This window comes from Gavialis gangeticus, unplaced genomic scaffold, assembly GCF_001723915.1.
Source record: "Gavialis gangeticus isolate Ggan-Ray unplaced genomic scaffold, GavGan_comp1, whole genome shotgun sequence".
In the NCBI taxonomy this organism is placed as follows: domain Eukaryota; kingdom Metazoa; phylum Chordata; order Crocodylia; family Gavialidae; genus Gavialis; species Gavialis gangeticus.
This window is the reverse complement of record NW_017729022.1, coordinates 25,765,969-25,776,827: the sequence shown is the minus strand read 5'-3', so window position 1 is coordinate 25,776,827 and position 10,859 is coordinate 25,765,969. Positions and strand designations below refer to the sequence as shown.

The following is a 10,859-nucleotide window of genomic DNA, read 5'->3' as shown; positions in this document are numbered from 1 at the left end:
GAACTCAGCCCTCACAGTTTGCTTTACTGAAATGTAAAGCTTTTATGAGGGGAAGCCCAGGGAAGCCCAGTTTTCTTCTGAATTTTTTTTATAGTGACTCACAAACCTTCTGCATCAGTTAATTTAGGTGTAACTTGGATTCAAATACTAGAGTCTGTTCTTTGGCTTGCTGAGTCACGAGCAGAGTTTTGCAGAGTGAAGTAGTTCAGGAGAAAACAGTTGCTACTATCTTTTTGCTCATTTTCAGAAGCATGTAGAGTGGTTTTCAGCTGCTTTTGAAGTTTTAGTGCTGTTGGAAATCAACAGTTTACTTGCATTTATTAGTTCTGAGATCCAAAAATGAAAGACAGCTGCTAAAAAGCCTATATTACACTACTAATATAATTGTGATCCAATGTGCCTGTTGGTGGGGTATTTAAGCAGTAAGCACAGACCACATATCTTAAGGTAACAGTATAAACACACAAGGGACCACAGCTCTTCCTCTTCTCCATCATTCCAAAATGTAAAGAACCCCATTTCTGTCTCCTGTTATCATCTTCCCTTTTTGATTCCAGTCTCTGGAACCATTTCAACACAGATTTTTCAATAGGATTATTTTCAAGTTACACATGTGTTGAAATGATTCCAGAGATACTAGCCACTTCCCACGGGCCTAGTAATTTCCACAGCCAGACAGGCCCTATGGTCAAGTTTCTACAAGGTAGTTGAAAGATACTTTTCTTGTGCACCTGGCCTTATGTGGAGTACAGTTCAGGGAGATCAGGGGATCTGGACCCTAGGATAAAGTCATCCCTAGCATAACAGTCCTTGGTTCAACTGCATTCATTTTAATGTTATTCCAAGTTAATTTGTGGTGTTCCTTTATTAAAGCCAATGGGGTGATACTAAAGATAAATTTTGTTCCAATTTAATCTCAGAACCCAGTAGCAGGGTTGGAGTTTTGTTGTAGCCATGACGGCCCAGGAAATACGTGTGAAGATAGGATTTTTGGTAATATATTTATTGGATCAATGGTATAGTTGGGAGTGATGTAAGACAAGATTTCCAAGAGCACCTAAGGAAGGATACTTTGTGCCCAAAAGCTTCTCTAACAACTCTCCCAACTATACATTTGGTCTAATAAGAGATATCACTAAAAAAAAACCCTTTCTTATCTCAAACCCTCACAATTATGAAGCCCTTACTTTCTGGGGCTAGACCCAAAGCCAGTCTAAACTGACAGAGATCTAGTTGACCCTCTCTGTGCAGAAGTGACTATGATTCCCTCAACACCATTAGTTTTGTCACCTCTTTGTTTAGTGAGAGCAGATCCAGGGCCAGGTATATTTCTTATGGAATGTGAAGTCTGGATATATTGTAACACACCTTGTTTATTTGAGGGCAGCAGAGACAGCCTGCCCAAGCTGGGACTGACCTCAGCATACCCTGCCCACCTGCTTCTGCAAGCACAATCCAAACCCAGATACATGCCTTGGTCTCCAGCATGCTTGAGAGCAGCAGCAGCAGACGGATGCCTCAGAGTGTCTTCATGAATTTATTTCTGGGTGTGAAGTGCACTTGCAGGTGTAGATAGGCAGCTCTAGCACTGCTACCACTATGTAGACATAGGTGGAGCTAAGATTTTGAAAAAGGGAGGTGTGACCCTGTGATACCCTTTGCTGACAGGGGAAGCAGCTTGCCAAAGTGTGGTCCAAACTCCTTCCCCCTGGCTGGGCAGAGCCCCAGGCTTTGCTGCCCTAGGTGGTATATAGGAGCACGGACATTGGGTGAGGAAGCTGGAGCTGCCCCTTCCCTACCCTATCGTAGGGTCTAATCTGGGGAGGTCTAATCTGTCCAAAGCCCTACGTGATCCCAAGCCCACACGTGTGTGCTGCCCCCTTCTCCCTCACTGATATCTTGTGGGCTCCCACTCCCTGGACAGAGCGGGATGGAGTAGGGACGATATTACGCTGACTACTGGAGAGAGGCAGTGGGGTAGCAGTGTTATCTGCCACAGTCAGGGCTCTCCTATTCTAGCTGCTGGTGCTGTGGTACAGGTGCATGCTCTGGGTGCTGTGGCTGGGGATGGACAGTAGCATATCTGGAAGGATGAGTGGGGCATGAACCCTGAGCACCAGACAGGCAGCCCCGTGGGAGTCCATGCCATAAGGGCAGCTGAAACCAGCGTAGGGTGAGCCTATCCCTAGCTGCAGCAGCTGGAGCCTGTCCCTATACCCAGGGGTTTCTGGTGCCTCCTGAGTCTGGGGGGCGCAATTTGTGGGTGGGCCCAGGGGCAGGTCTGGGGACAGGCCAAATCCTCCATATCCAGTCCTATATTTCTGTGGCATGTCTTAGTGCCCTCTCCCCCTCAAGATGCTGCTGGTGCATGCGGCAAAAAAACTGCCCTGTCCTGAGCAGTGCTGACTTGGGGGCCAATCTCAGAGGAGGCATGTGCCCCCCTGGGCCCCTTCTACCAGTCACCTGTGCCTGTACCCATACTGCAGCTGGAGTACAGAGAGCCCAAGCTTGCTGCTAACCACCTCTGATGATTAGCACAATATTTCCCTCATTGACATAATGGCAGGTAAGACCACTTCCTTGTGAAATTGCTTTCAAATGCTTCTCAGGCTAACTGAGACAAGTTTTTATCTGTGGGTTATAGCCCGTATTCTGGAAAAAAAAAAGGCTTCGCAAAAATCCTTTGCATTTCAAAAAAATATTCATACAGCAGGCATATTTTGTCACAAAACCAAATTAACCAGTCTAACCATTTATTGTCTTTATCAGACCTTTGGTTGAAAAAAAGGAACCTTCAAATGTGAGAGTGAGGCTCTTCTTTCTTGGAAACCCAGATCCTATTGCCAGTAAATATGGAGATATCTTTTACAAAACGTCACTGATGATGTGGTCAAATTTGTTGAAAGTGGAGCAAGAAGTGTATAAAAAAGCACAGCACCAGAAGTGATCCAGCAGCACATCAGCAATAAGTTATCTTCATGAACATCTCAGCATAGGAGGTTGCTTTGAGGGTTAACCGAATTAGGTTAACCTTTGTCATCTAACTACGCTTGCTGTGTCTGTAAAGGAGGCAGGAAAGGCAGAGGGAGAGAATGAGAGTATATGCTGTTTTCAGGTCTGGTTGTTTCTTGATTCTGCTGTGCCTTTTCATGGTGGAAGGCAAAAAGACATTCTCCGGCAAGAACACCTGTCGAAAAGGACTGCTATCTGCAGTGACAGAGAACTTGTATATCGAAGCAACTAGTATAAAATCATCTGTTCCAGTAAGTTGAATGGATCGGCTAGTAAAATTATTTATTCATTTTCACTTGTGGATAGGTGTTTCTGTGGCTTCATCGTATCAGAGCTCCTGGTGACTTAGTTGAATCACCATAGCGAGGTAGAGAAGTATCATTATTCTGTTGGGTATAACGTGGAGGCAAAGCGAGAAGTTTGGTAAGTTTACCAAAATCATGAAGGAAGTTTGTGGGAGAACCAGGAGAAGAATTCAGACTTGTTTTGCATGAACGAAACCATCGTTATTGTCATCATTTATCAGTGGTATTAGCTGGGCGTCCCAGTTACAGATCAGGACCGTGGTTTATTTGTATTAAACTCTGTACTCACATAGAATAGACAGCCAGCACATCTTTCTTTCCTTTGATCTGGAAACCAGATACATATTAACCTCAATTAATATTTTCTCATTATTTTTAATAGAAGGATTTAATCAAGAACAGAAGATTGCTAAAAAAGACAACAAAAAAGATGTTTATGGTAAGAGATTCTTGGCTTTTCAATTTTTTTATTTTGTATATAAGCTATTATAAATTAGCTGCGAATTGTTGATCATAAAGAATGGCTTTTGAATTGGCTATGTTTATCTCTGAGAGACAAATTTAACTGAAACCCATGTATTTAGAAAATTCTTACCTATGATTAGATTATTAACTTTGAAAGAAAGTTTTTTACAGACCTTAAACATTGACAGTGTAGGGATGGGCGGGGAAAGGGGAAGGACAAAGTAGTTACAGTGCCAAAGTGACAGCAGTTGGAGGCATTTTAAAGTAACAGTTGGCATGCTTAGAAGAGAAATACTGGGAAGACTCATGGTGTTGTGTTGTGGGGTACATGCTGACAGTGCTCCCCATTATGCTTTCCAAGGATTTACTAATTTATCTGAGGGTCATGGCCATAGTCATATTCTTAGATATGCTCTGTTAGGGGTGTGGAGTAGTGGAGGAGACCCAATACCTCCAAAATAACACTCAGGAAACCCAATCAGCTGCTCTGAACCTCTCTCTCTGAGAGTGCACTGGAAAAGGGCAATTATACCTCTCATGCTCTCTGCCCCCCAGCATAGCCACATGAGGGCAAGTATAATTTGGCCCAAATAATTTGATTTGTTTTTAATGGCTTGTGCCACATTTTTACTTTCTGCATTCGGGTCAGAGAATAATGACTTTGTGGCTATCACTTCTGTTCATGATTAATCTCTGGTGAATTTCATTTTTGTGGCAGCACAGTGTTGCCTTCCCTGGCTTACAGCCACCTTGGAGAAATATTTACTGATGGGGAAAAAAATAAAGGCAAGAGGTGGTCCATTGGGATGTTAAAACAATCCATGAAAAAATTCATGAATTCCAAACAGAGGTGGAATTGGCCAGTATTGTGCCTTGGGCAGTACCACTGCAGCAGCTGGATGTTTGCTGCTGCCAAGGGAGATGTCACTTCCTTTTTTGCTGTTGACATGCATGCTGAACTGCCCCCAAAATGCTGGTTTTCATCAGCAAAAAAAGTAGGTGATGTCTTTAGTAGCAGCAGCAAACCATCAGGTATGTGCTATGGCCCCTTCTCTGCCCTCCCTGGAACTGAGCTGCTGCAGGAAAGGTGCAGGGGGGAAGGAGGGTGGGGAGAGGAGGTGATGGGGCACTGGAAGGTGAGACACCCTCTTAGCTCTATTCTGGGCCCCTTATGCCATATGTGCCCCACTTGCCCACCCACTGTTATGCTACTGATGCAATATTGCCAACTCTCATGATTTTTGGCATTGTTCTTAAAGTCTGTGCTCCAGGAATGTGAAAAACTTAGCTATATATATAGCTGTGAGTGTAGTTCTTTATATATATATAAAAAGAACTACACACACACACATTTATATAAAAGAGCTAAGTTTTTCACATTCCTGAAGTGTAGACTTTAAGAACAACGCAAGAAATCATGAGAGTTGGCAATACTGCTGTTGCTGAATTTTTCCAAAAGTGAATTTTTGAGGCCAGATTTGACTCAACACTTTTGCATGATCTGAATTGCCTATTTTTTTTTTCAGAAAAATTGCAGTGTTCGAAACCAGCTTCTCTCATTTTACATACAAAATGTTTTTGGAGGCCTCAGTATTGGAAGTGACAAGCTGTACGTTGCATTGCTTCAGACCCTCCAAGACAACTTGAACTACTGTGTGAGTACAAGCTTAGAAACTAAATGACCCTGACTATTCAGAGGGCTAGGAAAGGTTTTTAAAACATACTTTCAGCATGCAGCTTGTAAGGAATGATTCAGATCCTAGCAGCCTGGGGGGTAACAGAAGGACCTTGAGGAACACTCAGCCTCCCTAGCTATTCCCAGTTGAACAAAGGGAATTTTTTTTCTTCACCCAGTTCAAGGTATAACATTTCCCACACTTGTCCAGCCAGCTATGCTATGCTGGGCGTGTGGGAACGGGAGAGCCATAAAACATAACCCACTGTTTACCTGTAGCTCCCAATGATGTGGTACCTCTACTGCTGATGAGCACTAAAGCTACATAGGGTAGAGTTGGATTCTGTCCTATGCAGAAGATTGTGCTGTTCCCATATCTAAATCACTCCCTGTGAAGGAAGCCTGAAGACACTGAGGGCTTCTTCTTTCCCTGAGACAAGGTGCCTCATTCCACTGACACAGAATAATATCTGACATGTGTTCAGACTTCAACAAAGTACCAGTCAGGAGCATGTAGTTCTTTCTTACATTCCACCCCTAGTTGATCAAAAAAAACTTTAATTCTGAAATAAATACTTGCTGACAAAAATGAGGAGATTCCTAATGTAGTTTGAAATGCTTAGCACTTTGCTAGTTAGGTCTAAGCTAGGAGTGCTCTACTCACTCGGATAGGAATATTAATCAACTCTACCAGTAAAAACCTTTTAGTATAGATGTAACTGTACAGACAAAGGTATGCTATGTACCAGAATGGGAAACTACCACCATAGTTGAAACCCCAGATGCTTTTTTGTGCTTTAAAACCATAAACTTCACAAAAATTCACTTACAAATACAGGGTTTTCATTTAAAAGTGGGAAATTTCCCACAGTTTTCTTAATAATATTTTAACCTGAAAAGTAAGAGAGAGAGAGGGAAAGAGGGAGAGGAGAAATCAAGGAAGTGTTACATAACAAAAATCTTGTCAAATATCATCTCTTAGTAAATGTATAAAAAGCGGGCATTAGCTCCACATGCCTACAGGCATTTGCAGTATAACCTAATTTGGGACAAGGACTTCCTTGCTGCTCTACAGCTCAGCCAAAACTTGTTCTAAATGCTTGCACCAACTTAATTGATTACAAAAATCAAAGGGAAAACTCTCCAGATACTCAAGCTCTATAGGTAAGGGTTTTCTAAGCATATGTATATTATAGCAATTATAATACATATACACACATATTATAATACATATATGCACACACTTTATTATGCTGCTTTTCCTAATCTGATGGATCTTTGACAAAGTCACATTTACTTTTAAGAAGCAATTATGCCATTACGGCCATCTACATATGCCACAGAAGTTAAAGTACCAGTCATGACTGAAGTGTGAACATCAGTTACTACTGAATATTCAGTAGTATTTACTACTGAATATCAATGCTTATGACTATAAGTTATGAATACCTTCAATCTTGTGCTGTATAACTATGGAGACAAAATGCACTGGATTTTCAAAGGATTATTTGTTTTTTTTTGCAGCTTTGGGGCTTACTAGATAAAAATATAAATGTTTTAGAGCTTAAATGTCTGTATCTGAAAGGTATTTAGGGGAGGGAAAGGTCCCCCTCCCTTTTGTAACTGAAAACCAACATGCGTTTGAGAAGAAGATTTAAATTAGCACTCAGGGTTTACTCTAGGTCAACATTTCTTGTTTTGGTGACTTCTATTGATTTTTTTAAAAGTATATATTTATACAGATTTTAAAACTATGCATAATGATAATACAGACTATAGCTAAAGGGCAAAAAAAAAAAAGTCAGTATTTTATATAAACAATAGTCCTACATTTCTATACCACTTTACCTCACCTCCCCCAAATTTAGCAGTCTCACAAACCTTTCACATGTGCATCCAATAACACAATAGGGTGGAGGTGAGTGGGGTACCATCTCTGGGTGCCAACTTAAAGGGGTACCGGAATGGGTGTGATCATAGGAGCTTGGATGTGGGGACACCTGGGGCAGGTGATATCACCCTCCTCTCCCCCCTTCCCCTCCACACCCAAAGCACAGAGGAGTTTAGCTCAGGGCATGAAACTCATTAGTTGAGCCCCAGTGTGCATCTGTTTTTTGCTTTGGATAAAATATATTCTTTGCATCTTGATAAGCTCTTATTTTTGTTACTTACCTTGAAAATAGGATGTGCATGAAAAGGAAATTTGGCTCTGCACATAATGCACACAAAGATGTTATCACTACAAGCATCAAGTTTGTTGGACAACTAGGCCAACAGTAAAAAACTCCCTTTATTGTCTTCTGTAGTTCAGAAAAACCATATCATTATTACAGTTCTGACTCAGCCAGTACAACATGAATCCTCTCTATTTATAAAAATACATTATTACATATGATTAAAAATCAGTTGGTAAATCAGTTTTGTCATACTGCAACTCTTATGCCAGCAGCATGTTTTTGTCCAGTAGCCTACAGCTAACATTTTCAAAAGCACCCAAGTCAGCAGTTCTCAACATTTTTAGAGTTAAGGTGTCCTTCACTAACTTTAAGGCACTCCTCAGGTCAGGGCTGGGTTAACCATTTAGTGGGCCCTAGGCAAAGAAGCTTGTGGGCCCTGGGCTGGTTGAGATGCTCCCTCCATACCCTGGTGCTACCACCAATGGGGAGTGGGGCTCGGAGCAATGAGGCTGGTGGAGGCAAGGGAAAAGGAAGGGAAGGGAGGCGAATGGGGCCATTCATGTGACTGCTGTGGAGGGAAGGACTACCCCCCTTGAACCTCAGGGCCCTAGGCATGAGTTTGCCATGTATTAATTTGACACTGGCTGTGGTACTTTCATTGAGAATCACTGACCTAAGTGACTGAGGAGCCTAAATACCACTTCTACAAGTGACCTGGGCACCTTGGACCAGAAGTTCCATTAGCTTCCAATAAGACAACAGCTCCAGCGCTGCTTCATATGTTACAGAAATGACTGCAGGGAGATGAATGAGCCTTATATTAGCTAGCAGTCTACTTGTGTAGGCTAATAAAGCTCAGTGTAGGCTAATTTATTCTGCTGTTGTATAGTCATACCCTATACCACTTTTAAAAGGGTTTTTATGCTTCTAAATCAGTTAGAGGTTGTAAAATGTTACTGTACATTCACTGTGCAATAAATTCCTTGCATGATTTTCCATTGTTGCATTTTAATTTTAGTCTTAATAGCAGATCTTGTACCATAGCCCAGAATATTTGACCACTCAACCAAAACAGACAGATAGCTCACCTGTTTTTTATTCAGAAAAAATAGAGTTTATAGGACAGAACGGTTATTTAAAAAATAAATTCAGTTCTTTTTCTTTTGTTGTACTATGTTTGGGAATTATTGTATTATTGTTAAAAGTATAGGGTATCATGGCTAATTTGCAACAAAAAAAGACCTAAATCTAAATGTTCAACTTCAAATATACGTTACATACTTTAAGTTATAGCATTATCCACAGTTGTTTTTGCTCATATTTTCATTCTGAGGATGACTGATAGAGGTCCAAGTCAATCTGCAAAGTAATATAAGCTTTTGCCCCTTTCTGCTGTACAGTCAGCCAGAAATATTTCCAGATCACCTCAACAGAGCCACCTCCATTATGCTAGCTCAGGAAATGACTACTTCTGTTTTTGCTTGGTTTTTCTTAGATTAGAAATATGAGCTATTTACTCCTTAGTTTTTTCAGGAGAACTCCCAGAAGGGCTGTGTAGGAGGTCATTATTCTCAACAGCTGTTTGTGCTGAGTAACTCTGCCTTCTGGCTGAGTAGTTAAAAAATCATCAGGCTCCAAAAGTATTCCTCTGGGGTGGAAACAGACATTGCCTTTGTGCTCCCATAAACATTTTTATGGGAGCACAAAGGCCAAGTAAACAGAAGTCCATGTGCCTTGTCACACCACAAATGCCCAACATTTCTGGCCGTGACATTGGTGGTATGAATTTGGGTCACTGTTTTGCAGTGGATGTGTTTGCTTTAAAGCGAGGAGTGAAGGTAGGTGCTCCCAGGGCTTGTTGGACCCGATTCTGCACACTCTGGGAATTCCCCCCCCATTTGTAGGAGGTTTCCCTGTTTGTAGAAATGTGCACAAACTTAGGGCATGTCTCTGCAAATGGGGAAGGCCAGGGTATCCCCATATGCAAAGACAAGCCCTCAGGTTTCGCTGATTGCAAAGGTGCGCCCAGGGATTCCCTGTTTGCAGAGGCAGATCCAACTATTGTCCTGCAGGACTGGGTACAAGCTGCTCTTGGGAGTGGCAGGGGCCTAACCCTGTGGGACAACGGGTGATGCCTGTTTTGCCCAATTTAGTGGATCAGCTGTGCAGGGACACAACCCTGCACCGCTGACCTGCTTCATTTGGGGATGGGTGTCTGTTAAGTTAGCTCAATACCTTCTAGTCCCTGCTTTGCTATCTAATACAGAATCATAGAGAATCTTAGAGAAGGCAGGCTGGAAGGGACCTCTAGAGGTCATTTAATTCAACACCCTTCCCTGATGCAGGATCATCCCTATTCAAACCACCATATATAAATCTATTATCTACCTCTTAGCAAAACTACAGGCAACCCTGACACAAAACACGATGTAATACCTTAATGTACCACCGGTAAAGCAGGGGGACAACAGCAGCCAACCTTCTCCTGCTGTAAAGGTTGTTACTATATTCCCAAGATATCCCAGGAAGAAGGTCATGCCCCCTGCTACGGAGGAAGGCATAAATGCTAGGCCTGTGCGAAGTGGTTAGCATTCACTTTGGTTTTAGATTCGGACAATTTGGGGGTCAATGATTCGATTCTGCGATTTGAATCTCTGTCCCGAATCAATTTGGCTGAATTTGATTTGGAGATTCAGCCACCACCAAATTGGTCGAATCTCTGAATCAGCCCCATCCTCCGCCTGCTCTCCTAGCCTTGTCAATGGCTGCCCCTCCTGGCCCCAGCTCCTGGCTCTTTGAAAAAAAAGCCTACACTCACTGGCTGCTGCCAGGCGGGGGCAGAGGGGGAGCGGAGGCTTCCCCACTGCCCCTCACTGGCCCACGCTGTGTGGGGGACTCAGTCACAAGCCCCCATCCCCTGCCCACTCTCCAGGCCCCAGGTCCTGGCTCTTAAAAAAAAAAAAAGCCCCCACTCACTGGCTACTGCCAGGCAGGGGGACGATCCACGCTGCCCCTGCTGCATGGGGGGCTCTGCCATGAGCCTGCAAAAGCCCTGAGGCTGCTGTAACACTTGAGTGAGGGCTTTTTTTTAAATTTAAAGTGCCAGGAGCTGGGGTAGGCGGGACAGACATGGGAGTGGGTGGGGGCTGGGGGAGTGTTCGGGGGGCTGGGGTATCAGGCAGGGTATGGGGCCTGGCAGGAGTCCCCCCATGGTCCCCTCCCCCA

At 43.0% G+C, this 10,859-nt stretch overlaps 1 long non-coding RNA gene across 1 annotated transcript in view; it reads right to left on the bottom strand.

Moving 5' to 3' along the window:
- Positions 1–2,475: 2,475 nt before the first annotated feature.
- LOC109295708 overlaps positions 2,476–10,859 on the bottom strand; it is a 20,516-nt gene continuing 12,132 nt past the window's right edge. Inside the window, exon 3 of the long non-coding RNA XR_002096817.1 lies at positions 2,476–3,398. This is a non-coding gene — a long non-coding RNA (uncharacterized LOC109295708). The remainder of the gene's footprint in view (positions 3,399–10,859) is intronic.